Source organism: Cyanistes caeruleus, chromosome Z, assembly GCF_971803275.1.
Source record: "Cyanistes caeruleus chromosome Z, bCyaCae1.hap1.1, whole genome shotgun sequence".
In the NCBI taxonomy this organism is placed as follows: domain Eukaryota; kingdom Metazoa; phylum Chordata; class Aves; order Passeriformes; family Paridae; genus Cyanistes; species Cyanistes caeruleus.
Genome location: NC_141732.1, coordinates 31,892,772 through 31,918,908, shown reverse-complemented (window position 1 = coordinate 31,918,908; position 26,137 = coordinate 31,892,772). Strand labels below are relative to the sequence as shown.

Sequence of the window (26,137 nt, the reverse complement as noted above, 5' to 3'; positions counted from 1 at the left end):
AGCATAATCAGTAAGTCTCTCACACTGACCTTTGCATAAATATATGTATAGTGTGTTTTTTCTATTAAGTTGGTCTTTTTTCAGTTGCTTAATATTTATCTCCCAAAGGAGAATTTCTTCTTCCTTATTACACCAAACCCGACCATATCGGGCCCCTTTATTTCAGAAAAAAGTGGTGGTAGGTTTTTACTTCTTTCGATTACTTGGATCCAGTAGAAAATATAAAGTAAGAAGAAAGAGTGATTCCCACTCCATTGAGAAATCTTTATGCTACAGCTAACCACAAAGTTGTTATTTTCTGTTTCAGTACCCAATTAGTACTTCTTGTGATAAGGTTAAATACATCATATTTATATATGCACATCAAAACATCACGCTCTAGTTTTGGAGCAAACACAGGGCATGGTATCTATACCTTAGTTGTCTCAAGGACATCAAGCATTTCTGGTTCAGAAAACTTTATATTACCTAGTAAATGATAAATTTTAAATTCCTGTGCTGCTGTGTCCACGTGCTGTGACACTGTTGAAGTGCCACTGTTCTGAACTAGAGAAGATGCAATTTGGGTAAAAAGTGAGGTTTAAATCTCTGAATGTACCCATCTGCTTAGTTTCACTTTTTCAAGATGCAATTTGAATAGTTGACAATCTCACGCAGGCTGCCTTTCCCATGAGGACTGGAGCAGATTATCTTTCAGAGTCCCTGGGTTTGGTCTTTGTCTTTGCAATTCTGTGACTTGGCTCTAGGTTATGTGGATTCGAAGTAAGAGGAAACAGGAATAAGTCAGGCATTTGAGAAATATATACAAGAGCATCAACACAAGCAGACACAGACTACCTCAGACTCACCATTTTTTCATCCATCTCTAAAACTCAGCAGGTAACTTATGATAAATTCCAGTTTATATACTGCTCTAAAAATTACACTGGAAGATCATAGTAACTGTGACCTTAGAGTGCATAAATTCTGATTTAGCAATATAAAAGAGGTTTTTGTCATCAATTTGTTGTTTTCCCTCCTGTCTTAATAGCTGTGGCTTCTAATGATTTCCCCTTGAAAACTGGAGAGATCTCCACAAATTCTTGTGTACAGAAAAAAGTTACGAGATGATAACTATATACATATGATTTAAGTGGCTTTTAATAATATTTTTGGTAAAAAAACTAGAGGCCCCTATTTTTCTTTTAAAATTTTAACTGCTTTATCTTCCAAACAGTCTCATTGATTTTATAAATGAGGGTCTCTTTTTTCATACCAGATATGTTGTATTAGAATGAGATATTTTTAGCACTGTAGGATCAAATCTGTCATTTTTGATGCATGGCTTCCAAGCATAAACTGCAAAGTAATTGTTTTGCAGCATATTCTGGGTGCAGTCCAAAGCCAGTGATGATGAACACCTTACCATGTAAACTTTGGTCGTGTTATCCAGTTGATATTTCCAAACTGTGTTGCAAATGGTCTAACATTTATAGATCTTTACAGTCAATATATCAGTGCCAAATTAGAATGGTTATGTATGGTAAAGTGTAGACTGCAACTCTAGCTTTATAACAATACTTTCACCATTGTTTTCTATTAGAACAGTTTCAAATATCAACCTATACATGCTGTGGAATTAGTGTAAATTATAAATATTGATGAAGTTTCTTCATCATTTTTAAAGCCTTGGTATTTTTTTTTTCCTTCATTATTACTAGGCTACATATCCATCTCTGTTTTACAATCAATAATCTTCTGAATGTCTTAGAAACAACAGGTGTCACAGTACAGTTTAAAAAGAAAACACAAGAACAATATAAGAAATGTACTGAGGATGCAGCACATCTGGGAAAGTTCTAATTCTCAAACTGAACATGTCTGCAGTGGATAACTGTATGCTCAGCAAGTTCTCTTAACAGTAGGAACATTACATCAGCAGTACAATTGGAGAAGGAAAGCTCCCTTGAAAATCGCTTGGGACATTTACACCTTCCAGGTTGAAACTTGCCTTGCCTTGCCTTGCCTTTGCCCTTGGCTGTGGCCTTGGCCTTTCCTTCCTCTTTCCATATTTAAATATTTATTTATCTTACTTCTTATATGAGAGATTCATGAGTAGAGTCGTAGAAACTGAAAACTATCAAGATCAGAATGGCTTACTGTATGATACAGGACTCTATCTCCTGCATTACTGGGAAACTACTACTTTTCTATCAACCATTATAATTGTATAAATTTTTTCAAACTTCTTGTTTCTTTAAAGACTGGAAAAGACAGAATGCCATTATATTTCAATAATGTTATGTAGAACATCAAATAACAGATTTATCTTTGTCAGTTGTAATCTATATCTTGTCATGTTGAATTATTCCTGAGATTATTTTGGTTTAAGCATGACTATATAATTTTATGACAGAATTTATTCAGCACTGTCAAGGTAAACTCTTTGATAATGAGGCTTTCCACTAGAAAAATCAGTTTATATTACATTACTGATCATCAAGATTACAACCTTGGTGACACAGTGTTGATTTTATCGTCAGTTGTATATTATGGCTTCAAGATGCAGCTATATCTGCAGTATATTATAGACATCTAGGTGCCACACTGATTAAAAATCCCTCATTGTTAAAGAAGAGAAAACCCCCTACAACGTGACACCACAGAATATTATTTTATTTTATTTTATTTTATTTTATTTTATTTTATTTTATTTTATTTTATTTTATTTTATTTTATTTCAATTTTTCATTTCTTAATCACAAGTCCATTGTGTTTCCTTTTATCAAAGACGTTTCGGGAACTCTGAATTTAAATCCTATGTTTTCAGCACTGTCTAGAGCGCAAGACACACCTGATGGTTTGCATAGCATGACCTTTTGGATTTGTACAGGATAATACCAGCTGTATTCATTGAGTTGAAAATCTGTTCTGAATCTCCATGGACTACTAGGCAGTAAAAAAAGCTATCACTTGTCCTTTGAAATTTTCTGATTGTGTTAATTCCTGTGAGAATTATTGCGATTTTCCTGGGACATAAACTAATTTGTTAATTGTCCTGTATAATAATTTTAGAAGCTAGTAAGATTATTTTACTTTTAACTTTAAGAATAACTTCAGCATGCAGATATCTGTATTCTTTGTAAAAGATGTTATGATACAGAATCTCGCTTTTTTTTTTTTTAACAGAGTAAGAAAATATTAAAGCATTTTCTTATGGAGGAAGGAAGGCTAAAGATATAAGCAATGTCAAAGAAAAATGTAACTTGCAGGAAAGTATAGTCTGATAATCACAAAACTTTGCACTTAAGAAGTTGACCTGAGCAAAGAATATCCTAGTCCAGGTCCCTTGGTTATTGTGAGTATTTTCCTTTTCTGGATATTAAAGGATAACCACATATACTTTTTTAACTTGTGCATACATGTAGCAAAGTAAAAAAGATTTTGCCATAAAGGTCCTGAAATAAATATGATTTTCCAGTATCATTTTTATTTATCTTCCAATCAAGTTTACTTGCATTCTGTACTGGCTTCTGAAATAAATTGGAAATATGCATTTGAGCAAACATGTTCTTTTCTGGGAACTAGAAGTGTTTCTGTAGATAGACCAGAATATTGAATCCACCCATCTGTGTAAAGGTGATATTTCATGTGCTTATATTATACCTCTTTTGCAAAGTGATATAACCATATTTCCTTTTACTGTAGAAGAATACAGGGAGGAAATCTGGCTTCCAACAAATCTACAGAAGGAGCATTGTATCCACATAAAGGTGTAAAGTGAGTCAATAGGGAATGTGATTTACGACTTACACAGTAGTCACTGAAATCCAAAACTACAAAGTCTGAAGAAATTGTGGAGGGGAGTGTCATAACAAGGCAAGAGAGCACGGCCAAGGATATTCTACTGTCTTATGTTCAGGCTCATTTCAAAGTACACAGGACAGAGTTGATATATGAGATTAGTCATTCAAAGAAAGCTGCTGGAGGCAATAGGCAAGGGACGTTCTACTACTATCCTCTAATATCAGTCTTCATGAATAAAAATGTATTTGCAATGACAGACCAGATGTGAAACAGTTTTCCTGCTTAGTGAAAACTCACCTGGACAATAAGAGTCCAAGTAACCAAATGCAAATTAGTTAATTTAAATATCGTATCAGTTATAAAAATAGAAGTCACCTGACAGTTTTAATTTCTTGATCAATTAAACTAGTCTTGGGACTAGTTTTAAAAAGTGTAGGTAGAAAATCTGGTGAAAAGAGTAATAGAAGTTCAGAGACTGGATATCAGATTGAGAAAATAGTAAAAAAAAAAATAAATGATTGGAAGGTCCAGCACAAAGTAATCATAAATTATTGATTATTTCAAAGGTTTGAAACAATGTCTTTCTGTGATGTTTGCTGTGGAATTAATTTTTTTATAAATAATTGTAATAATTTTAAAGCGTAGCATTTATTTAAAGATACATGAAAATGAACATTATAAAATTGCAGAGTGATGAATCTATCCTTTTATGATTTGGGAACAGCTGTTTATACAGAATACATCTGTCCAGTAACAGAGTATTAATTAGCACATTATACTAACTTTTTGAGCCCTGAATTTTGAATGTAGTAGAAAAATTCCCTAAATTAAGCACTGTTACTCTATGTAGATTTTATATGCATTAAATATTTATTTCAAATGGATGTCTAAAAATTAAAAATTAACTTCTAGCACTCAAAAGCTTATGAATAAAGTCTCTCAGAGAAAATGTGGGTATTTTTGCTTCCAAGGAGTAATCTTGAGATAAAAGCATCTTGGTAAGTTGTCTCCAGAAAGAAAAAAAAATCAAACAAAAAATAGAGAAGACCTGGAAAACTGAAACGCCAAAACACGATTTCAACTCTGAAATTATTTTCCTTTTAATAATGTGTAATTTATATGTGGGTATTTATGACTGAAAGTATCTTCTAACGATGCTGCCCGCCGCGGCCCTTCACGCCTGGGCTAGCTCTGCTCACTGGCCGCTGGCAGCGCCAAGAGTGCGGAACGGTCTGCGAGCTGTTTTCCCCAAACCGAACCTTCAGAGCCTCTCTGCCACTCAAGGCTCTGCAGGTCTTGGCGTTGTGGGCTTCAGTGAGGAGATAGAGAAGACCCAGAGTCCAAACAGCTTTCCAGGAACGGGATTTACTGAGAGAAAGGAGTGGTGACAGGACAACAGCTGGAAAGGCACACAGAGACCCAACGACTCTGAGCGCAGAGCACGTCTGTGCGCTCCAATTTAAAGAGGGGAGGGTACAAACCAAGGACCAATGGGAATACAGTATGGGAGGAGTCGGGAGGAGGGTTCACAATGCTACGAGCCAATAGGGGTAACATTTGGGAGGGGTGGCAATAGCAAAGCCAATGGGGCTTCGAGTAGGGGATGAAGGGCAGGGAACCTGCTGGAACAAAGGGTTGGGTTTACATTGAATGACAGGGACTAGGGGCAGGCTAAAGGTGATGGACAAGGAAGGTTCAGGAAAAAGGGGAGGGGTTTACAAAAACTGACAGGAGGGCAAAACCATTACAGAATCATAGGGGGATAACAACAGGAGCAAACCATTCACTTAATAATCAGAACAAAATAAACAGACTGCAACATTCTAATTGCATTTTATCTGGTAAAATGCACTTTTAAATGTGCATTTAAATTTTAAATTCAATATTAATTAAAATATCTTCAGTCTTGGTGTTATTTTCTATATGTTCATTAGCCATAACAAAGCTGCTGGAAAATCTGCTTTGTCTTCTGTTTTCTCTTAGAAGAAATTAAGTATATAGTATGTGATGTATGTCCTATCAAAAGTGCATTTCCTTAGTCTTCTATATCATAATTTTCTTGCTTCAGCTTTAACAGAGTTAATACTTATATGATTAGCCAGCCTTAATCCTGTCATTGCACTTGCTCTTGCAACTAGCTAACCAGGGTATTCCTAGATATTGCTTTTCATCTATGGTGTTTCATTATGTGAGAATATCAATTTGCTGCAACACAGGTATTGTTATATCATTTTGCTGATCAGTGAACTGAACCACAAAAAAAGTGACATATAGTACCAAAGGTCAGGTGTGAGTGGCAGGGGCAGAATTGAAAACAAAAGTCCAGATTCCTGTGCTAAAACCTGAATCACTGTGAGAAAGCTTTTTCCAGTGGAGGAGGGTGTAATATCTTACACAGAATTTATGAAATAAAAAAAAAAGTGTAAAATATGCTTGGTTATCTCAAATCATTCTTACTTCATATCTCTCCTGTAACATATGGTGGAGCTATTTTATGCCAGTTTAAACCGGACCAAAATAGATTTAGATATAGATATATTTATGTATGTATCTAAAGTCTATTCTAAATATATATTATGTGTGTCAGGGTGTGTGTGCATTTGCTTGTATGCGTATTTACATCGTAGGACTACTGTGTGTGTTGCACTTCTGTTTGTCATGGATATATGGCTTGGAAGTTACACAGATAAAAAATGAGGGGTGAGTGCCGTATCACAGATGAAAAGAGATATGGTCATTTGAGTGGAGAAGGCACATTATTTGCTGTAACCAAATTGCAGTTCAGGTACATTGAAAAGAAATTTACAGAAGAAAGTTTTAGCACAAGTAGAAAGAATTATCTAGGTATTCAGTCTTGATACAGAAGGTCATGAAAGCATAGAAAAGAAATGGTACAGGCAATGTCAATATTTATTTTGCACTCATGGTATTAAAAGATGTGAAGGTAGTGGCAGGGACAGCAGCCTCAAGACAATTATATGAAGGTTTTGCCTAGTAATAGATTATCCACTCATACTCTCAGATAATGATATATATGAATACAGTGCTCTACTTTATTTAATCTGCTTCAAGTGTTTGAGGCAGGTAGGTGACATTATTCATTTTTGAGACTGTCCTTTTAGTTCATTGGTACTTATTTTAATATAGCTGGAGAAAGTTATACACTATAAATTCTCTCCAGAATTTGAAAGACCCACAAAAGTGATATACACTAGCTTTTGGGTGTTTTTTTTCCAGTTTTCAGAACAATAGTATTTTGGTGATGGCCCTAGTCTATTTCAGCAGATAACATTGCAGTGGGTGTATCTTTATGGGCTAATATTTGTCTTGTCATGTTTTGAAAAGGGTTCACAGACTGCAATTTAATACCTGCTTTTCTGTTTATGTATGGTCTGTGTAGCTAGCTGGACAATTATCTCCAGTCATTGTTCAGATTTAAACACATCTCTAAGTGTAGTTGTCTCACTCTGCAGGGTGCATTTTAAGACAGATTACCCATATTCCAAGCTCCCTTATTACGACCCTGTTCATCTTTTGCTTGGCATAATTATAGTGGTGTATGGAAAAAAGTATTACATTAGATACGTAATATAGCAAGTTATAAATTTTCAGTTAGCTTCTGCAATTGGTTTTCACTCTCTAGGGAAGGAAATAATACCCAGGATTTTTTTTTTTTTCTGCTACTTATGATGTTTGTCTGTTTTTAGCATCCCTTCTAATCTAACACATCACCAACGTCCACATGTTTGTATCTTGCACACACTCAGCGTCGCTCTCCAAAGACATTGCTTATCCATCATCTTCTCTCCCTGATTTCTTCAGTTCATCTGTATTTCTCTTTCACTTGTATATCCTCCTTCCTAATATATATTCCTATTTGTCTGCTTTACAACAAGATTCTAGCTCGTGCTTCATTTGATTGACTGACAGCAGGGACTATCCTTTGCTTTCTGCAATCACTTTTTTCTAGCTCACTATTTCATTCATTGCTAATTCATTGTACTGGAGAAGATGGCTCAGATGGCTCCTTTAACTGTATTTTTTTATGTGCTCAGCTTCTTCTAGGCCTCTATAAAACCTTATTTCTAGAAAGTAGTACCTTTCACAAAATTGATTCCAAGTTCCTGCAACATTTCATTATCACTGTCTGAAGATTTAATTTCAGTTTTAAATGAGAGACAAAAAGAGATCCACAGCTTTAACTGTAAATAATTTCAGTTCCATTACATTGCAAGGTTAAATAACTATAAATTTAAGGATTAATGGTGATCTACATCAGAAAGTACTCTGGCTTCTACAAGATGATTTTAAATGAAGCTTGCTTAGAAATGTGTATCTGTAGCCGTGATAGTGTCCTTTTACTGAGATTATTTCTCAAATCTCATAATCAGTTCTGATTCCCAGTGTAAAGCAGCATAAGTAAAATTTTGTAGTAGATCACAAGTTCTGAGTGGATTTAGAAGGAAGGACATGTGCCAATAATAGTAATTTTAAAGTGGTTGTAGATCCTGCTAATGTTATCAGCAATTCCCTAGTATCTTGCAAAGTCAATATATTTTCCCAAATTCTTAACGTGACCAAGTGCCTAATTAAAAATTATAAATGGCATTGTAATTTCCTCGGACCTTGATCACTATTCACATGGTAATCATCTGTTTGCTTTTTACCACTTTCTGCACACCCTAATTTCCAAGGCTGCAAAGATTTTTTTTTTTTTTCATTAGTATGTACAACTTGCAAGACCTTGTATGCTCCTTAATGGAGAAGTGGATGATGGATTTTCTCACTCAATGCCACACTCAGTTAATGGGAATGAAATCTCTATGGGTGCATAACCTTTGAATATTACCATCTTCAACTTACTGCTTTCCAAAGCCAATGTACATGCCATTCTTCAGGCTGTTACTAAATGCAATGAAAGAGGGAGAACATCCCCTATTGTGCTTTTCCAGTCTAAATTTAAACTTTGCAATAGTCCTCTTTGGGGCTTTGCAGCTATAGAATTTGAAGCAAATCATGGAATTCTTGCTTAAGCAGCTTCTTTCAAAAACTGGTCTGCTGCAAAGCACTTTCTCAGATCGTTGAGAAATTCACTGTGGAAGTTTGCTGTTGGAAATCAGTGTGCTCCTGTGATTAGTGTCCATCAGGGTGATGGACAGGACAGATGAACTAGATCAAGAAAAGTCAACAAAAGCACTGGCATCCTCCCAGGCCATCCTAGAAATCTTCATACTTGATTTCGACTTCCTCGCTTTCTTTGCTTCTTGTTCTGAAAAAATTTAAAAGTATTCAGTATTTTGTATGCAGAAGTGCTACATACTCTTCGCAGCCCTGCTAAATAGGAACATATGTATTACTATACAGTTTTTCAAAATGTTGAATGAGATTTATGGTCTAAAAGAACTTTTCAAGGAAGTCAGTATCACTTCAAAGCACTGTAATGTAATTTGGAAACTGTCTTCTCCTGGAAAAAACATTAGTACAAATTCCATTTTTGTTAAGTCTGTTCTTGTTTACATTTCCTGATTTAGGTTCATTCTTGTAATATATACACTGTTAGTTGCTATTTCTTTTTTTTGATTCTATATAGGGAGCCCTTTGAATCTCCTGTTCTAGGAAACAGTTTTTTCAGTTACTTTAACAGAGAATTTTTTTTCTTCCACACTGTGTAGCATAGAGTAAAAGATTTCATACAGCATTTTAAATTTGCTTCACTTGAAAACTTTGGTACTTCAAGTTTTATTGGTTCAATTTTGTTTGTTTGAAGTTTTTTAATGTATAGTTAATCAGGTCAGGCTTGCAAGTCCTTACTTTATTTATGTGTACTGTATTCTATTTAAATTTCTGTCAGAGGGAGCTTTGTGATTTATACCTGAATTTGGAATTAAGCATATATTCGGAACCTAAATGGAATTTTTCCTTCAGGAAGGAAAACATTGAAAACTTAATGCAAATAAGGAAAACAAATTTTAAACAAAGAAGTGTTGCTGTGAATAAACAGTTTATTTTCATTCCCTTAAATCCAGTTTGAATCAATTGAACTTACAGACTTATGGTGTAGATAACATCACATATATCTTGCTGCTTTTTTTTTCAATAGATGTGACACTTTTCTGCAGTTCACTGCTGATGCTGAAGGCACATTCAGGCACTTCTAGGTGCATCCTCCTTGTAATAGGTTTTATGATGATTTATCCCTTGAAATTTCATGAAATTTGAAGTTGAAGAAAATATAGATGAATATTATTAAACTAAACATAAGCATGCAGATCTTTGATACTTTTTGAATTGAGTATTTCATCCTTTAATAGTTTGAACAACATGATTCCAGTATTTGATAGTCTTTCTTTCATCAACAGTTTCAAATATTCCCTACTTAGTTTTGAAAGTGTAACTAATGGGAAGAAAATTTGTCTCCCACTGGCAGCCCTCTATTTCTGTATATATTTCTAAAGTCATTAAAGTTATATTATATTATATTACTATTAGTTACTACAAGAAGATTGCTGACTACTACTTTGATAAAAAAATAAAGTGTTGATTTATAGATGGATATTAATCCAAATTATTAATCAGAAAATATTTGATATGGTGAAGGAGAAGTGTCTATTTTGACTAGTTTCCTACTTTAGAAGAAACAAATCATGCATCTTTCTCCACAGTTTTGCGAACTCCTTTTAACTCTTTAGATGATAGAGAGGGTTAAGGGCTCTGAGCAACTTGACCTAGTGGAATGTGTCTCTGCCCATGGTAGGGGTTTGGAACTGATGGTCTGCAAGGTCCCTTCTAATCCAAACCATTCTCTGACTTTGTAATTATCTACAAAGGGTTATAGCCTTTTCTTATGCAGTGACATTACCCCATTCTTAGTAACATTTTAGCATGATTCTGATTAATGTTTTATTACTCTGTTGTTCATTAGTTTTCTGAAAACAAATATGAAGAAATCTTTCCTACATCCTTAGGCAAGTAGCTCATATGTCTAACTGAATCATATCTCTATCTATCTATCATATGTCTAACTGAAGCTGGCATGTAGCAATTACCATTGACATGAATTACTGCTAAAGAGTGCCCATGAAATAAGTGGTAAAATCCAGGATTTTAAATGTGTCATTGGCATAATGAAAATAGTTAGGCCTCCTGAAGCCGCAACAGAGCCAGCAATATGTTCTTACAGCACAGAAGGCAAACCATATCCTTGGCTGCCCAAAAAGAAATGTGGCCAGCCAGCCAGCCAAGGAGTTTGATTGTTTGCCTCTACCCTGCTTTGGAGAGATCCCACGGGAATCCATTCTGGAGCCCCTGTACAAGAAAGACACAAATGGGTTAGACTGGGTCCAGAAGAGGGATGCAATAATGGTCAGAGTTCTGAAACATTTCTCATATGAAGAAAATATGAGAAGGCTGAGTTTATTCAGACTGGAGAAGAGAAGGTTTCAGGGACACCTTATTGCAGTTTTTCAATATATAAAAGACACATATGAAAAACAAAATTAAACCAAACAAACAAACAAAAAAAAACCAACAAAACCAAAACCAAACAAAACCCCAACCAATCAAACAACCAAAAAGAAGAAAAGCTTTTTATCAAGGACTCTAATGACAGGACAAGGGGCAACACTTTTGAACTGAAAGAGGGCAAATTTAGGTTAAACATAAAAAGAAAATTAGAGACATTGTGAATGCCATGTCATTGCAAGTAGCAAGGTCATGTTGGACGGAACATTGATCAACATGATCTAGTGAAACAGATTCCCAGAGCGTGTTCAGCTAGATGATCTTCAAGTGTCTCCTCCAACCCAAACAATTTTATGATTCTATATGAAGAATGCTTCCCAAGAAGCCGTTATTTTGTATTGTAGACTGAAATGTCTGTTTGTAGATACCTGGCCCACCATGTTCTGAAAAGTGACCAAAATGTTTGCTTATCTATTCACTGTATTGTATAAAAAAGTATTATCTTCAAAACAAAACAAAACAAAACAAAAAAAGTGTTCTAGAAAAGTCCTTCATTAAACCTTTATTGAACCAGGAAATACCTCCTTTACTCTTGAACTGAAAATCCCTGAAATGGAGGGGTGCTGTGGCAGAGGATCCATGACTTTGAGACCAGGCCTGCCAGGGATGATGTAGTGAATAATAGAAGGATGGGCACAGTTTGACATCCTGAAAATAAAAAGCTTTTTATACTGAGCAAAACAAAAAACCTGCATAGAATCCAGACAGCAGTATAGAGAGCCCCCAGAAAGGTGAGGGTCAGGGTGTTATAGAGGTTTACATAAACTAAAGTGGGGGCAGAGTCTGAGTGTGAGGATACAATAGGGAAAGACAGTTAGGAATACTTATGATAATGCGGAAAACATGAACCAATGACAACAGAGGAAGCAAAGTCTTTTCTAGCAACATTTACATAAAACTAAACAGGGGCCACTGTGGGTAATGTTTTGCTCTCCATGACTAGGAGGATTTTTCCCATGGCCTTGAGTCAGAGTTTTCATAGCCCCAACAAAGGAGTACTTTAATTAATTTATAGTTTGTTGCGTCTCTTTTTTATAGTTGCTTCCAGTGAATAGTCATATATTCCTTTTATCTTTCAGTGAAGCATCTATCAACCATGTTAATGTTAATGGAGATAGAGCTGGCTTCCCTGAACTTCAAAGTTATGATGCCTTTATATCACTGAGAAATATTAACTTAAAATAGTTGTCATTCCATAATTCCACACATAATAATATTGTGTGCAATACTGGGAAGGTAACTCTAGATTATCCCTTCAGCTTCAGATCTGATGGCAATTAACACAGATGTGCAGAGCATGAAGACAGGCATATCACCTGTAATTGCAGTATTATTGTAATAATAATTCAGTTCTCCAGGGACTGCTTCTACATTCCTCACACAACTATGAAAGTAATCTGGAAAATAATCCTGTGCTTTACTGCTTGCCAAGAAGAATTACAGCCCTGACTAAAAACAGTTTTACTTACTTTCTTTTTATGTAAGGCACACAGTTAGGTCAAAATGTATGCGAAGATCCTTCTTCCTCACCAAGCAGATGTAATGATGTGTTACATTCCCTTTCCGCAAACATAATAGCTTAAATCCTCTGCTGTGAGGGATGGGAAGTATAGGAAATTTACTGATTTATTCTGTTTACGGTACTGATCACCAGGGACAACACAGTTCTGTAAGACAAGTTTTCCATCCTCTTCTTCCAATGGTAATGGAAGCTCTGTGGACCATATTTGTAAAGGCTGCTTTTGTGACAGAAAGAAGGGAAAGCCTCATATTGAGGGTGAAGAGAAAAGGTATTTATTTTTAATAATAACCAATTATTTGTATCTTTTGAAAGAAAGAGAAGGCAGGTACTTAGGGTGTTTTTGTTTTAATTGGTTTGTTTATAAAAAAAATATGTATAAAGTGTTTCTCTTAATCTCTAGGTTTCTGAAAACTTTAGTATCATAGTATCACTGAATCACCAAATGTCTTGGGTTGGAATGGACCTTTAAGATCATCTAGTATACCTGGGTTGTAAGTGCCACACAGGCATGTATATGTCATTAGCTTGAAAATGCCACTAGTTTATGAGCTTGGGCTTTTTTATTACTTTTTCTTGCCTCATGAAAGTATCCTCATTTCAAATATTCTGAAGTCTTTAGGCTCCCTAGCACTTTATTATGCAGATATAATCAAAGCCAAGATTTATAACCACAATCCACTGCTTCTATCCAAGAGAATTATTGCAATCACCGTTCCATTTGCCGTGTACAGATATCATAACTTTAATCCAAGTTAATAAAACTTCTCATCTGTAGAATGAGGCTAGTCAACTACTTTCCTGTAATATTAGAGGATTTAAAACAAATGAGAAAATATGCAGAACTGAATCCTCCTGGCAATTTAATCCAACAGAAAGCACTTACCTGAGGTGTTTTGATGTTCTTCTCAAACCCTGCATTTAGCTATAAATACTGCTTTGCAGTTTAACAGGACTTCAAATATGAGCAACATAGTCCAAGAAGGGATTCAGGATCCAATTCATTGGATCTTTCATTTTCTTTTCTTTGTTAAAGAATCATATAAGAGGATTTTTAAAGTCAAATACTATTTCATTACTAGTGTGACATACTAGTAGTCAACCAGTTTCTTTTTCTGTACTGATCTGCATAATCTCTGTGGGCCTTCTGTAATTTTGTCAGGCCATGGAGATTTTGTTTCTAGAGGAAAATAGAGTTATTGTATTTTGAATAGAGGCACACTGGAAAAATACTGGGTGGGATAAACACTGAATAGTATTAAATACTATTCCCCTACCTAGAGAGTGGAAAAAGATTATAATCTTTTCAAAAAAACACAAGTGTGCTGTTTCTAGAATAAGACTAACATATTGTGTTGGGTTTGCATGGTCTTGTTTTTGGTAGAAGGGGGAGGGCACAGAGGTGGCTTCTGTGAGGAGCTGCTGGAAGCTCCTCTCCTTGAGCCAAGCAGAAGAAAATTTCGTGTGTGACAGACTGACCAAACACCCACCCCCTGTCTCCCTGTGCTGTTGGTGGGAGGGAGGGAAGGGCTGCAGAAAAACAAAAAGGTGGGTTTAAGGGCTTATTTTTATCTCATTATTCTTCTCTGATTTTGTTAGTAATATACTCTCTTTGCATCTCTAAGTTGAGCCTGTTTTGCCCTTGAAGTGTTTTCTCCCAGGCCTCATCTCTACTCATGAACCCATTGCTAAATTTTTCTCTCCTCTGCCCAGCTGTAGCAGGGGAGGGTGAGTGAATGGCTTTTGTGGGTGGCAGATTTGGTAGCAAATCTGCTTGAAATAATTTCTTCTTTACAGCTTTTAATTCTTGCATGAGCAAATAAGCAAAATATAGCTGTAGTGTTCCTGATGGAGAAAGCACAGACCAGACACTTATTCCCCAACTGTGCTGCTGACCACAGGCTGAAGGCCCTTCACCTCCTTTTCCTTGGTTCCTTCACAGTCATCTACTGCTCCTATTCCAAATTTTATACCTTGTCACAATATTCGGATTTGTGTCCTTCTGGAAAAAAGTGTTGAGTAAAAACAGTAGTGTAAGAGTGGTGGGCAAGAGTGAGTTTTTGAAATACATGTAGAAGAAAAGGATGATACTGAGGTAATTACCTAGGTAGTGCCCTTGAAGTGTGTTTGATACTAGACCACCTTGGACTTTTTTATAATCATACTACATTTTGTCTTATTTCTGGTTTCATTTCTTCCATTCAGTATTTCTGGACTGTTTTCTCATCTAAGATAGTTGTCAGACATTTGTTGCCATAATATCTGAGTTTTCCCCTATCTTTATGGTATTTCTCCTCATAGCAGTCATGTCATGCCTTTACTTGTACTAACTCAGAGAAGATACTAACTTACCTCTGCAAGATTGCAGATAAGGTTGGTGTTGAAGTGGGAAGTGAAGCTTATGCTCACACATTCTTCACTGTGCATTGTATTAACTTCATGCCTTATATATAGACAGGCGACCACTGCTTATCTATCACACTTAGGGGTTTCAGGGGAAGTCACTGGACTGCTCATTCTTGGAGAATAGGCCCATCTGCTAACAATGCAGTCTGAATAAAAGACGTTTCTTCTTCATCCCTGAACTCTCCTTGAGGAGCTGAATACAGTGGTATTTCATAACATGCTTCCTGCAAAAGAAAAACAGTGTAAACAAAATGTTCATATTAATTTTCAGTAACATAAAAATTCTTCCCAATTATTTTGGAGGATGAAAGTAATTGCATATGAAATGGGAACTAGAGATTCAAGAAATCTTGGCTTATTTTGCCATCTTTAATGATCTATAAATAGTTTATCATAAATTACCTAACAACAAGGTTTTTTTTGCTTTTACAGTCATTAGCAATGTCAACACTGTGCTTCTTCTGGGCTTCAGTTCAGTGAATCACTCCTGCTTAAGGACATTTATGAATGTACATTATAGCAACTAAAGTCAATTGGAATGAAACACTCAACTGCTTATTCAAAAATAAGGCTTTAATTTATCCTTACAATACAAACTCCTTAGAGTTGAAGAAAAGGATTGCAGTGCTGCAGTTTCAGCCTCTTTGTTTATTGGTTTCTACAGATCCAGTTAAGCAGTGTTAGCTTTGAGAAGATTCAGCCAAGGTATTTCAAACATAGAATTTGGTTGCAAATTCAGGAGCAGAATTAAAATAGAAAATTAAAAGAGAAAGAAAATGTTTTCTTTGAACCATCCCATTTCATTTAAATAATAATTTTGTACTTGCCTAGTGTCTTAGGAGCCTTTTTAGCATGAAATTTTCTTTGCTTCTGTTTTATTTCACCTTGTGGTATATTTAAGTCTTCCATGAATTAGACAGAAGCCAGTGTTGCATAAATACTAATGAACACATGGTGATATAAGAAAGAGATATAAGAAAAATTACAGGATTTGAAGGAAAAAGCTGAGGACTCTAGGAGTGAAAAAACAACAGCAATTACCAGGGGAATTAGTTTAAATAGGGTAAATAGGGAAAAAAACAAGTTCTGTTTTCTGCCCACTCTCTTTTCTTTAATAAATATTTATACATTTTTTCTTGATTTCCTTAGGGATCACATCCAAATATCCAGATGTAGCAACTGCTACTTAAAAGAGGAGTTGTTAGTGTCCTTCTACTTCTTAATTCATCAGAATTAGTGTCCTTGAAATATTCCAGAGCACAAAAATAATTTTAAGATACATGATTACCTTGAATTCTTTTTATGTGCTTGGTAGATCACTACTAAAATAAATAATGATGATCTGTAAAGTTATCTCACTACAGCATTTGTGTCAAACATTTGAAGGAAATATATAATTAACAGCATCTCTCTATTATGATTTTTTTTCCTTTAAATAGGAATTAAATACTACATCCTTAATTTCATTTTCTTCAGCATGATCCATAATGGCAAATAAACCAAATATAATTTGGAATATGATCACTCAGTTTTCTCCCTTTATAATAAATAGTGCCTTAGAGCTCTTGGGGTGTACATCAGCCTAGTTACGCCTGGAACCACCCAGTGTAGACTCATTTACTAGTCTAGTGTGGACTTATTACTAGTACTAGTACTAGTAGCAAGTACTTATGCTGCTATAGTTTATATGAGCTAATTATATTAAAATAAACTAATCCCTAATCATAAAAGCCTTCTGTACCACAGATGACATTGACTTAACCACGCCTTAATTCTTAATATAATATATTTGTGTTGATAAATCCTATGTAATCACAATACATTACAAACTATAAGTGGCTTTTCAAGGTGTCTAACAAAGGAGGTAGACTCTGTATGTTTGTAAACTTCAGACATGTCCTAGCATCTTCATTTAAAATAAAAATTTAACAATATGGGTTAATAAGAAATTAAATAACTCAATGCTATTTACTCTTTTATCTAAGAGAATTCTGTTAGCTTTCTAATTGTTTTAAGAAACAAGTTCAATTTTCTCTAAGAGAAGATGGTTGGCTAAAAACTATGAGATTTATCTCCGATATAAACCAATGGATTTTTATATTTAAAAACATCTAAAAACCTAAAAGCATAGTCGATTTGCTCTATTAAACAATGTCAATTTCTTTTGTAACATCTGAGGAATGGAAATTGACAGGTTGCACACTTTATGTTCATCTGTATTATTCCTACAGCATTATTCTACTTAGCATTGTTCTCCAACGTATATTCTACTTTTCTGTTTTCCACTTAATTGAGTTTCTAAAATCCACTTGCCTCCATCTGTTTTCCAGAGAACTGCCTTCTGCTGCATATATGATATAAACCTTCTTCCTGCATCCTTTAAAAGACTGACTTATAACTGGGTTGCTTCTATCTTTGGTGATGCCACCTTTTTGTTAAGGTCTTTTCTCATAGTCAGGGCTCCCAAATAATTTTCTCTCCACTTCCTGTTGTTGGTCCTGATTATCAGAATGTAGTTATTCCTCGTTTCTACTTAAGTGCTTCTCACTTATTAGTAATATCATAGGCAAATGGTAGCCAGTGTCAATCCACCTAAAAGAATATTAAACATAGTATACAACAACTCTAAGATTTTTTTCTTGATAAACAGAATTGTTGGTTTGGTTTTAGATGTATGCCATATACCATCAAAAAAATGACAGTAGAAAAGGAACAATTTTTTTTCCATAACTACATGGAATATTTCATTTAAAGACATGAAAGAAATTAATTTTCTATTAGTCATTTTAATTATTCATCTACATGCTTCATTTTATGTATAATGAGAAAGTCAAATTTTAGTAATTATATAGATACCACCTATAAATGTACACAGGATCTAAACAGAATGACAAAAAGCTTATTTAGCTGTATTATTCTTTTAAAGGCTTTTGTCAGTGTAACATCTGCACACCATTCAGTTGCTGATGAAATACGTACTTGATCTTCAATCATGTGAAACATTACCATTACACTCAGTTTCCAAAGGACAGTGTCTGTCTCTGAAATCACATAGCAGTTGTGTCTGGTTGGGGAGCAAACTATATGTTCACATTGAATTGAAGGTGTTGTGTTAAGATAGTATGTATATTCACAGTGTGGGCTTTTTGTTTCAAGTTAAGTCATTCTAATAAAAGAAACACATTATAGCACATTATAGAAAAAATTGTTCTGCTGAAGTGGCTTAAATCAAATTATTGTTACACAAAATTGTTTGTGTTAACAGCACAGTATTAAGTTGAAGTCAGTGAATTATATATTTGGTACCAATAACAACAACAAAGGCATATATCCCACAATACTAAACACAAGAGCTTAGTAAACACCTGCAATTTTCCAGGCACCCTTCTGTAGCAAATACAATTCCGATCCACACACCTCCATAGCTGCAGACACACCACCTCGCCTTAGGGGCTCTGAGCATCACGAAACTCCTCCCTGGCTGCTGGAGCCCTGCACACACTCAGTCCTCCACCCTCTGCTGCAGGACAGGCACTGCAGTCCCACCTTCACCTGCTCTCCCTTGCAGCCCAGTGAACCCACACACCACCTGGGAGTGGGGTCCCTCTCTGTGTCCTTCCCTGGAATGGCCCATGGTGGGGTGCATGTTCTTCACACCAAGACTGTCCTGCTCACTTTCTTACTGATTCCTCTTACACAGCCTTAGGCACCAGCGGTAGTGGAACAGCCACATGCTCTTGGACATGAGCATAAATATGGAGTTAGAAACTTTTCTTTGGCTTTATAGTTGCAGGGTTACCACATGCAAGATGGAAGAATGTACTGTGGTTGGAGAATCTGTTTAATATATATATATATATATATATATATATATATATATATATATACATATACATATATGTGTATGTATTTTCCTCTAAGAAGTTAATGAACTTAATTGTGCTTGTATACTTCTGATCTTTGTCTCCTGAAAAACATATATACTTTCCCAGGAAATCCCATTACATTCTGTTACTTTCTAAATAAATATTTATACAGGAACATCACCCTTAAAAAGGGAAATGAGCATTCCAGGGAAACAATGCTCAATAATAACAATTATAATCATGTTCACCAATTTTAATTAGGAGGCTATCTTTAAATTACTTATTATTGTTTTCTAATAATGCCAGTTAATAATAGAAACCCTCATTCTCTGATATGGTCTTTTACAACTCCTTTTATGAATGCTTCAAACTAATTTACAATGGCTGTTCAGGTTCTGATAGCAATGAACTTTGATTACAGAATCACAGAATCACAGAATCACAGAATCACTAGGTTGGGAGAGACCTTCAAGATCACCGAGTCCAACCCATGCCTTAACACCTCAACTAAACCACGGCACTGAGTGCCACAGCCAGTCTTTTTCTAAACACATACAGAGATGGTGACTCCATCACCTCCCCAGGCAGACCATTCCAATACTTTATCACTTATTAATTATTGCTTTATAGCACATTATCACCTCATTCTTCTTTGAGAGCTCATTTGCTTAAAATTGAAATTTTGAGTTGTTTACAATATGGTTGCTTCACTTTTAAGACTGATTGTCTTTTATTCACCATTTTTGCTTGTCTCCCTTCTTCATGTTCTTGTGTTTTTGTCCATTATTTGCTGTCTTAATATAGAAAAGATACTTTGCTGGGCTGCTTCCAACTGTAGCTGTAGTTTTGATGCCATTTGCAGTCAATCTCACTGTTGTGTTGATTTGTTGAAAACTCATTTTTTTATAAGCAAGCAATTAATTTTACAAGTCCAAATAAGAGTCTGTTCAGGAGGATTGAGTGTTTTCACATGCTCATTTTTTAATTTCAAATCTTATAAAGTCAGTGTGTATCTGTGTGGGCAAGTTTTAACATGATGCTGTGTTTTTAAGTTGTCATGGTTATTTTAAACTGTCATTCTTCTCAAGGTCTGTGGTGTGAGAAGCCAAACAACTTTAGTTTGATTAGTGAAACACATTGTCAATATGTTACAGACATAGGGTAGATTTGGGGTTTTTTAGAGAAGCGCTTTTTTTATTGTTATTTTTTTGTTCTAGGAGCTTTTTCTAGTAATACAGGGGATATTAAGCTCTGAAAGGTAGTCTGAAAGTAGAGACAGCTTACTACTCAAAATGGTCAAATTGCTTCCAAATAGCACTTTTCATATAGATAACATCCTACATTATAACATCCATAAGCATTATAATTCTCATTCTGAGATATGCACATATTTTACTTCATTCGGAGTTGAGTAGTGAGGGTACACATATCTAAATTAAAATTGCTCTGGACTCAAATTAATGGCATGGCTGCACCTTATGAGGATCTCGTCCAAAAATCAATATTCTAGGGGATTATCCAACCTGCCCCTTTTTATAAACTGGACAATGTCTATTTACAACATCTTCTCTGCCTACTTCATTATTTTTTTTAAATGCCTCTGCCCCTAGTCACCCTCAAGAGAATATCTGGGAATTAAGTGGGATTTCCTCTCCCCATGGGTAATAGTGCCTAATGCTTTATCCTGAATGAGACTCTCAGGGCTTGGTAAGGCAACCTTTGTTGTTAATATTATGATGGAGGAGGAAAAAATATGTTTAGTCAAAATTATGTGAGAAGAAACAGAATTCTCTGTTCTTCATTCTGTGCCAAATAAAACGAATATAAAATAGCTTGTTTTCTGAAAGGATTCTAATAGGCATGAATTAAGGACAGTAAGTAAAAATAAACTATTAATTTGGTGCCTGATTTCAGCTCAGTTTGCCTGCTGCAGCCTTTTCTACCAACATAGTTTCATATTGTTTTTCTCCTCCCAGGAAAAAAAAAAAATCTTATATTATATGCAGCTTCACTGCAATATAAAAAAGATATAAAGTCATTAGAGAGTTTCCAAAGGAGAGAAACTAAGATGGTGAAGGGCCTTGAGGGGAAGCCATATGAGGGGTGGCTGAGGTCACTTGGTCTGTTCATCCTGGAGGAGACTGAGGGGAGACCTCTCTGCAGTTACAGCTTCCTCGTGAGGGGAAGAGAAGGGGCAGGCACTGATCTTCTCTCTGTGGTGACAGTGACAGGACCTGAGGGGATGGCCTGAAGTTGTGTCAGGGGAGGTTTAGGTTGGATGTCAGTTCACCCCAGAGGATGGCTGGGTGCTGGAACAGGCTCCCCAGGGAAGTGGTCACAGCAGCAGGCCTGACAGAGCTCCAGAGGTGTTTGGACAACACTCTCAGGTACAGGGTGACACTCCTGGGGATGTGCTGTGCAGGGCCAGGAGCTGGACTTGATCCTTGATTGTCCCTTCTCAATTGATATATTTGAAATATTTTTTAAAAGGAAAATCGGTATGTATGTACAATTGTGTATGAAATTGAAAAGATATGAGGACAAGAAATACATTATTTATTTCTCTTTTGCACTCTTCTGCACTCTAGGATAGTCCATGCTGGCTGCATTTGCAACCAATCTAAACTGCCTGAAGTCAAGGTATTCTTATTTATATCTTCTGAAGCAAAATGCTATTAGAATGTTATTCATATTTTCTCAGCAGCTATATTAGGATGAATCCAACTGTACTGAGTTCACCCAAAAAGGAACAGAATTAAAATTGCTGAGGTGTGAATAACCCATATTCATGTTCCTCTTATGTTGATTTGAAGAGATAAGAGGTGGAGAGACTGATCTGAGTCAGCAAAACTATTTACAGTTAGAATGCTTTAAACTTATTATATTGAGGCTGTTAGCCAGCCATCAGTTTGTTGATTGATACATATAAGCAATTACAGCAATGCAAAATTTCAGCTCATACATAATACAGACTTCAGTTCTGAGATCTGTGTTGAAAAAAGAAAGTAAGAACATTTCTATAGCTTTAGGTTTTTTTCTAAATTAGAGTAAAAAGAAGACTTTGGAACCTCAGAAATTATTGTTGAATGCCATCATTATTCCCTGTTAGTCCTTACTAATGGCATTCCTAAGAATATCTGCTCAAAACCAGTCTAAAGGAACACACAGGTAGGATGTTGATAATCCTTTTAACCAGTAGTTCAATCCTTTGCTGTGAAAATGATTTGTAACATAGCTCTTTCTAAACTCTCTTTAGAGACTAAAGATTTTTTTCTGTTTGGTTTTTTTTTTTTTACCAGAAAACCTGTGAGTGACAGAATTATGGTTAGTATAATTGTTATATGCATACTTTGGGAGGGACAACTGAAATATTTGCCCTGCTGATGCACACTGCTGAAACAGTTATTCTCATAACCCTCTGCAAGAAGGCATTTTCTTTAACCTGCTTTACATGCAAGCCAGGTGCACCTTAATCCCTCAATTTATTTGTTGTGGTTTTTAACATAGTGTGAGAAGATCCATACTGACAACAAAGTAAGTATTTAGTGATTCTAAATTTTAGTAGTTCTTACACTATTAAAGTAATTATTGCTGCGTGTCAAGCCCTGGTTCAGCTGAGCAGGATGTACTTCTGACAGAGCTTGTAGAGACAGAATGACAAGATATCCTAGAAACAGCTGCTCTTCAAGGCTTTACTGATCTCTTAAATTATGTAAATTAGTAAGTAAAAGGAATATCTCTCAAATGATACCTCAGTATCTCTTTCAGATCATTCATATGGCCATAGCAGTCTTTTAGTTTGCAACATAAATAGCAGATTTTTCTTCCCATCACAGTGCCCAGAATGTAATCCAAATAGATTACTTGAATTCTGGGATGATGTTAAAGGAGATAAAAAAAGTACTGTGGATTTTTTTTTAATAATTTAAACTGGCCTAGTATGAGGAGTTAGAAGAATGTGTATATTAATGATAAGTAAGGAATCATAAAAATTTGCCACTTCAAGTAACCTTTTTTTAACTGCATTTTTGGAACACTTATTTTCGAGTTTCCTATTTTTACTTGCTCCATTTTAGGATATGCGGGATACTACAGTTTATGGAAGTTTATCTGTTGTCCTGCAATTCCTGATTCAATGATGTGTTTTTAATTACTGTTAAATTATTCTAGTAAAAACATTCTCAAAAAAAGGTTACCTGAAGAGTATTATGAAAAAGCTTTATAGCTTTTAAATAGGATGCATTAATTATGGCCTTTTGTTGTCCACAATATTACATGAGGTAAAGGTTTTAGAAATTGGTTTGGATTTTATTTTATTTTGAAAATATAAGAAAAGACCAGATGCCATAAGAAACACTTTCCACTAAAGAGCATTGTGCAAGTCCGATTGTAGCAATGAGACCTTGCCAGTGGCACTGTGAGCATCTTCTACCTAGTGCAGCTCCTTCACACAAACATAGTCCTTACCCCTCTGTGATAGATTGGTATTTAAGAAAACAAAGAGAAACACCTAAAGAAGTTAAAACTGCTGGAGGCTGGTGAGAGTTTTTCTCCCAGACAACAACTGGCCATTTCTAAGAATTGACAGCAGTTTTGACTATTGAAAAGTGAGATCAACCTGTGAAAGTCGCCTTAAGACCTAAGCCTGGGAATTTCTTTGTCTCTTTGTTTCCTGGCTGTGAAAGGTAACAGAGCTCCAGGCCTCCCGTTCCCTGCCCAGGCCATGCGGCCGGGCGGGGGCTGGGCTGGGCCCAGCGGCTCCTGGCCGGGAGATGGGGCCTGTGGGGCTTGCCCCGAGCTCTGGCCGGGCCAGGCCGGTCCCTGGCTCGGCTGCAGGTTTTGCTGTGACTGAATTCACCAGAGACTGCCGAGTAAAGAAAGGAAAAAAAGCTCTTGACCTGTGGCGGGCTGAGACAGTGACCACACTCTGCAGAGCAGCCATGAGGAATCTTCCATCGCAGACAGCTCCAGCTGCTGCTCCGGCAGAGATCACAGAACCAGCTACAAAGCCTGGGCAAGATTTTAACCCTTTCATTACTCAGATGAGACTTGCAGATTAATCCTTTTATCCAGAGAGAGAAAGAGAGTAATCAACATGTAAAGAGACTTTATAACCAGAGACAGTGAAGAAACGAATTAAGCTTCAGAAGAGGAAGAGAATAAAGAGAAGCTTTAATAAACTGAAATACTTTTCTGTTAAAACTATGGAGATGGACAATAGTGTTCTGAAAAACCTCCTTTAATTCATGACAGAGTAAGTATATAGGGAGGAATAGAGTAGTTAAAAGTGTGGATTTTGAGCAAAAAGTAAAGTAGTTTTGATACAGTGAGGTGCTGGAACAGAGAGAGAGAAGTAATAGTTGAAGATTTGCAGCTTTGTAGAGGCAAAGAGAAAACTTCTGTTTCCAGAGAGGCTCACAGAGACAAATGAAGAGAACTTTTACCTTTGAATAACTCATCCTTAAAAATGACATCCCTAGACTCATGACCCATAACACACCTCAGAGTGATGTGAAATGGGAAGAGTGAACTGATGACAGATTTTTGGGCAGCTGGCATCAGAAAAATAAAAAGCTGTAACAGAAATAGTTTTCTTGTGAGAAACTCCATAGATTAGCAGAAAAAGATTTCTGTTTCTCTACAAAGATTGATGAGAAGACTAGCAAGAATTGGGACTGTTTTAAACACCAAAGTTTTTGTCTCTATGTTGTCATGTGAACAAAAGAATGGTTGGGTAGCAGGTGAAAAAAGTTTTCTGGAAGTTTTATTCTGGTTTTCTTATTCTTATAGTTTTTGTTAATAAACTTTCTTTATTCCTTTTAATTTTTAAGCCTGTTTTGTTCTTGTTCTAGTCCATATCTCACAGCAAGAAATAAGTAGGTTTTCTAGTAATTTTTTAGTTACTGCTTTAAAACCACGACACCCTCACATTTTGCTGCAAGATCCTGCAGTCTTTCCATGAAGAGCTAAAGCTTATTGTCTGTAAAGAACACCTGCATGCACAAAAGGCCTTTATCCTTCCTGAATGTATTTGCTGTCTAGCTGCTGAAATGCACTGCTACACCTGCACTGCTGAGCAGGGGAGGTAGATGATTTTATTAAAGTCGTAATAACCCTATACACAATATAGAAAGCACAAAACAAATTGGTCTGCTCCTAGTTATTGGAGCAGAAATGGGTCTGCTCCTAGGAATTTGGTCCTCAGGTATTGTTTTGTGGCTATGACCCAGGCAAAATTTAAGAAAAATTAAGCAAAATTTATGTCACTGTCCTCTCAAAAAATTTCCACAGAACTTCAATTGTTCACAGCAGCATACCACTTTCTGATAAAGCCATGAATTTCAAAAGTTCTACTGTACTCCCATAGATTTGACTTAGCTTCATTTTCTGCTACTATTATGAGTGCTTTTTCAGTTCCATGAGGTCCATTACTCTCATTTTCCATAACCTTGGCTTAAATACAAAGTTACCAGCACTAAGGTAAGTCCTGGCTTTTCAGTATTAATGCTGTGATTAACTCAGCAGAAATCCATCTATAGCACATCAAGGTCTAAGTGGACTCAGTTTTCTTGGTGAAAGATGGAATTTTTTAGGTGTAGTGGATGTAGATGAACATAGCATTTTTTTGTTCCATTTAGTAATGAAATGTTAGTTACATTGTTCTCAGCCTTGTGTCAGGAAATGTACATGTTCATATGACAGAGTGTTACTTGAAAGGTCTTTTAAAATATGAGAAGCAGCTGTCAGTGAAGAATGTGACTATGCCACAAAGAATGAAGAAATGGTGGAGGCTTTGTATGGGTAAAGAATGTTGAGGAGCTAATGCCTGTTAAGACCGGATGCTATGAAAAGGGATGTGATGTGACCAGCATGGGAATCTGCTGGTTATGTACCTTCCTAAAGCACATTTTGCCATCAGTGCATTCCTTCTGTGGCTGTGATGTTAATTCCTGTCAGAGGGTCCTGGTGATGCATGCTTAACTTAGTGCGAAATTTTCCTGTGGATGTAGATGAGTTCATTGGGGCTGAATAATTTTTA

The 26,137-nt window shown here is 35.8% G+C and overlaps 1 protein-coding gene and 1 long non-coding RNA gene across 3 annotated transcripts in view; one reads left to right on the top strand and one right to left on the bottom strand.

The window, feature by feature from the left end:
• Nucleotides 1-26,137, top strand: part of LINGO2 (leucine rich repeat and Ig domain containing 2) — a 487,296-nt gene that overhangs the window by 291,995 nt on the left and 169,164 nt on the right. The gene's annotated exons all lie outside the window — the stretch shown is intronic.
• Nucleotides 9,769-24,079, bottom strand: LOC147648319 (uncharacterized). Its single transcript, XR_015281137.1, has 3 exons — nucleotides 23,997-24,079; nucleotides 17,546-17,824; nucleotides 9,769-15,456 (listed from the first exon to the last, which is right to left on the bottom strand). It is a non-coding gene; the product is annotated as an uncharacterized LOC147648319 (long non-coding RNA).